This window comes from Spermophilus citellus, assembly GCF_964194105.1.
Source record: "Spermophilus citellus genome assembly, chromosome: 1".
Taxonomy (NCBI): domain Eukaryota; kingdom Metazoa; phylum Chordata; class Mammalia; order Rodentia; family Sciuridae; genus Spermophilus; species Spermophilus citellus.
Window position 1 is genome coordinate 55889770 of NC_138182.1, and position 5012 is coordinate 55894781.

The window sequence follows — 5012 nt, forward strand, 5'->3', positions numbered from 1 at the left end:
GTCTGACCCCCAAAGCCTCCTGTCCATCCCACAAAGCAAAATGCATTCCATTCATTTCCAATTGTCCCTGAAATCTTAAGTGTTCTAGCACTGCTCAAGAATCCAAGTTCAACATCTCCTCAGAGATGAAAGGCAAATTGTGAACCCTTTTAAAAATAATAATTAGAAGTCGAATCCAGGTATAGCAGGTGATCTGGGAGCAATTGTCCCCTAAACTGCATTGTCACCATGTCGCAGAACATGGGCATTAGCAAGAACTGGGACCTGCCCTGGCCCTGGCTCAGAAATGAATTCAAGTATTTCTGAAAAATGACCACAAACTCTTCAGTAGAAGGTAAACAGAATCTACCTACCAAAAGACCTGGTTCTGTATTCCTGAGAAGAATAGACTTTTGAAGACAGAATTAATAAAGTTCTCAATAGAGAACCCCAAGAACTTACTTAGGATCTCATTTTTTTGCCAAAAGTCTGAATAATGCCTTAAAACTTACTGAGGAGCCAGACTTAGCAAGTAAAATAGACATAGTTTGGATAGTAGGAGGCAGTTCTCTTTATAAGGAAGCCATGATTCAACCAGGCCATATTAAACTGTTTATGATAAGGATCATGCAGGAATTTGAAAGTAACACCTTTTTTTTTTTTCAGAAATTGATTTGGAGAAATATAAAATTCTTCCAGAATACCCAGGTGTTCTTTCTGGGGTACAGGAGGAGAAAGGCATTAAGTACAAATTTGAAGTTCATGAAAAGATTGATTAATGTGAAGATGTTTTCTGATTTATTTCAGGTTATCTCTCCCTCTAAAAAAATTATATATTTTATATTAGAATAAAAATACTTAAAAATAATAATATATATACTATATATACTAATAATATTTGTACCAGAAAAATATTTTCACTATAAAGAAATGATTAATATTTCAGCAGATAGATAAGTTTAACTGATTTAAAGATTATATATATATATATATATATATATATATATATATATATATATATATAAATAAAAACATCATATAATGCCCCATTAATATTCACAATGTTTTTATGTATCAGTTAAAGAATAAACTTAACTTATATTTTAAAAATATAATGTAGAAATATCAACTTTTAAAATGAAATGACAAGTAGCAAATAAAAAATGTTTTGACTCTCAACATTTGCAAATGTTTCAAACAAATGCCAAAGTAAATTTATTAGAAAGACTGGAATATTTTACTTCTCATTCAGTAGTTCATTTTCTACATAATCTTGGAAAAGGAACTTAATTTCTCTTGTCAAATAAGTAATAACTTTCAATTAGTTGGAAGAAACAGAATTATTTGCTTTATGCCAGCATAAATAATTGCATAGATAGTTTTCCATTTGAATTAGATATGGTTTTCATTTAATAAAATTTATCCATTTTAGCCTCATAAACATAGTCAGTGACCTTATATGAAGTTATAGTACATTTCCAACACTGAAAAACTCCCTTCATGTTTGTTCAGTGACAATACCCTCCATAGTGTGTTATCACTAATATATTGGTTTTCCCTATGATCAAAATAAATTTAGTTATACAGTTTGAAGCCTTCTGATTCTGGCTTCTTTCAATTTTAATTCAAACATATTGGTTCACATTTCATCAATCAATTCCTTTGTATTGTTAGATTGTATTTCATTATATCCATGCAATATATTTTATGTGTTTCACCATTCAAGTACAAATGAGCTGTTTTCCTTTATTTTGTTCATTGAAAACAAAGCTTCTATAAATATTTACATCTAAATCACTATATTATTTCAGTACATACATCAATATCCAGAAATGTCATCAACTGATCATGTGGCAACTTTATGCTTAGAGAAGGTGACAAAAATATTTTTCAAGTGACTGTGACATTTTGCATTCATACAAAACTTCTATGACTTTCCTTTACTTCATGTTTTGCAAGAGTGGTTAATTTTTAAAAAATTAATAAAATGTAACTATCTCATAGAAATTTAATTTTCTTTTTTCAAAGTCCATCAAAGTTAAATATCTCTTGAGATCCTCAACAAATTATCAGTGTTTTACAGAGTGCCTGTCCAAGTATTTTATTCATCAGTGGGAATATTCTTATTGATTTTAAGAGTACTTAATAATTTTGTATGCAGAATTAAGATTTTAATATATTTTCTCTCAATCTGAAACTTTCGCTCCCATTATTTCATTTTACCCAAACAGTACACAATCTTCATTATGATGAATCCAAATTATCATCGTTTAATTTTACATGTTGTACATTTTGTTTGCTTGTATGCAAGAAATATTTATTTGCCTGATACAAAAAAAATCCTATATAGGTTTTTTGTTTCTGATTATTTAATTATAAATTCATTAAGTCTATGAAATATTTTGAGTTTTTTTGAAGATATGAATTCAGAATCATTTTTTATGAGTTCAACATTTTTATATGCTATATATAAGTGAGAACATGCAATATTTATCTTTCTATGATTGGCTTATTTCTACCTGTTATGTTGTACCTATTGACCAATCTCTCCTCCATCCTCCTTCCTGCCCCTTCTCCCCAGTTTGTGGTAACAGCTATTCTAAATTTTTATGAAATTACCTTTTCAGATTCCACATAAAAGTGAGATCATGTAGTACCTGTTTTGGGGGACTTGGCTATTTCACTTAAATGCAATATCCTCAAGGGCTACACCTGTTATTGCAAACCATAGGATTTTTCTCATTTTTGGCTGAATAGTACTCCATTATGGATGTATACCACATTTTAAAAATTGTGGCCATCAGTTGAACAAATGCTTGTGAAAATAGAGAAAAAAAGGGTAATTCATACACTGTTGATGGGAATGTAGATCAGTATAACAATAAGGAAAACAGTATGGAGCTTCCTAAAAACATAGTGCTATCCTATCATCTGATCCACAAATACCACTATTGGATATATATTTATTCAAAGGAAATCTAATCCAATTATAGACACATCTTCAGTCTCTTTATTGCAGAAAATGGATTTTTAGATGTACTCTAATGTAATCTGTGTCCAGTATTTCTTATTAATAAGGTAGATACAAATTTTTATCTTGTACTACTTTTTCTTTCTAAAATATGTTTAAAACTAGTTTTAATATATCCTATAATATATGACTGCTGTTATTACACACAATACACACTCTTAGTTTTTTTTTCTGAAAGTTTTGTTAAATTCGACCTTGAAGGATTCTGTTTGGATAAACACACAATTATGATTGAACAGTTATTTAATTTTCAACATTTAAAAATGTCATTTCAATTTTTCCTAGTCTTTATAGAATCTAATGAGAAGTATAATATTAGTCACATATGTTTCCCTTTGTATAATACAACATCTTATTCTGCTTGCTTTCAATATTTTCTTGCTCTTCTGTGTTTCATCCATGTATTATCTACATTGGAGTTTTTAATTGTTTTGATTTGGTCTGGTTTTTATACTGCTATATGTTTTATGAGCTTTTCAGATTTCAAGTTTAATGCAATAATTTTAGAGAAAAAAACCTTTGGCCATTATTTTAAAATACATTCCTTTTAACCCATTCTTTCTCTTTTTCTTCTGGGATTCCAATTAACATATGTTAATCCATTTGATGATATCCTGCAGCTCTATATGTTCTTTATTTTTTTCACCCTTATTAATAACTTTACATTTCCCTGTGGGTGATTTAACTTTTAGGTTTCTCTGATTCATTTCTTGGCTCTCTGAAGTCAATAAATGTGTCCTATTATGTATTTTATTAGCCACATTTTCACTTTATTCCTAGTAATTATATATACCTCTCTGATATAATTATTTATCTTGCATGTCATTCACCTTTCTTATTAGATACTTTACCACATTAATGAGATTACTTTAAATTGTTTCTTCTAGTGTTTATAATACAACTGAGTTTCCTTCTACTTATTGTTTTGCTTATTGATAATAATTCTTAGGTTCTTTTGTCTGCCTCCTTATGGTTGTTATTGAAAAATATTTATAGAAGATAAAACATGTATAGGTATTTTTACATATATAAAAGTGGGCAAAAATTTCTTCTACTAGAATTTTCATGTAAATTATTAAAAAATAAAGCTAGAATTTGTTTGTTTGCTTGCTTGCTTGCTTGCTTATTGGCACCAAGGATTGAATCCAGAGATGTTTATTCACTGAACCACATCTCCAGCCCCTTTTTTTCTTTTCTTTTTTTTTTTTTTAAATTGGAGACAGGGTCTTACTAAGTTGCCTAGGGCTTCGATAAATTATAGAAGCTGGCTTTGAACTTGTGATTCTCCTGCCTCAGCCTCCTAAACCACACTGTCCAGAATTTTTGATAAATTTTTGATTTGTAGTTGCTCCTGTTACCCTTCGAAACTACAGAGTTTAATACTTTCTAGTTTTCTTTTTGTTTAGAGTGAGATCCTGGTGGCTACAAATTTATTGCATTGATTCTCCACTTTTTGTAATTACTGGTGCCCTTCTAATTAATTGTTTTTTTTTTTTTAATTTTACTGTTGGTTGTTCAAAACATTACATAGTTCTTAATATACCATATTTCACAGATTGATTCAAGTGGGTTATGAACTCCCATTTTTACCCCGTATACAGATTGCTGTGTCACATCAGTTACATTTCCATTGATTTACAAATTGCCTTTCTAGTGACTGATGTATTCTGCTGTCTATCCCATTCTCCACTATCCCCCCTCCCCTCCCCTCCCCTTCTCTCTCTCTCTCTACCCCCTCTACTATAAATGTCAGGCAATATTACAAAAAATTCAGCAAAATTTTAAATAAAACAGTTAATTAAATTATATAAGTGGAAGAAACGATTTAATTAATTGTTTTATTTAAAATTTTGCTGAATTTTTTGTAATATTGCCTGACATTATTAAACGCAGGGAGGGAAGTTCTTCTGTTTTATTTTACCTTATTTGAGGATCTCTGATTTTCTTTTTTTTTTTCAGGTTAGTTGGCTTCTCTGTCATCTTAGTTCTCTGATGAATAAAA

General features: G+C 29.6%; 1 pseudogene across 1 annotated transcript; it reads left to right on the forward strand.

Moving 5' to 3' along the window:
• The first annotated feature begins 213 nt into the window (after positions 1 to 213).
• On the forward strand, positions 214 to 758 carry LOC308651951 (dihydrofolate reductase-like; annotated as a pseudogene). Its single transcript has one exon. The product of its transcript is annotated as a dihydrofolate reductase-like (transcript).
• Positions 759 to 5012: the final 4254 nt, after the last annotated feature.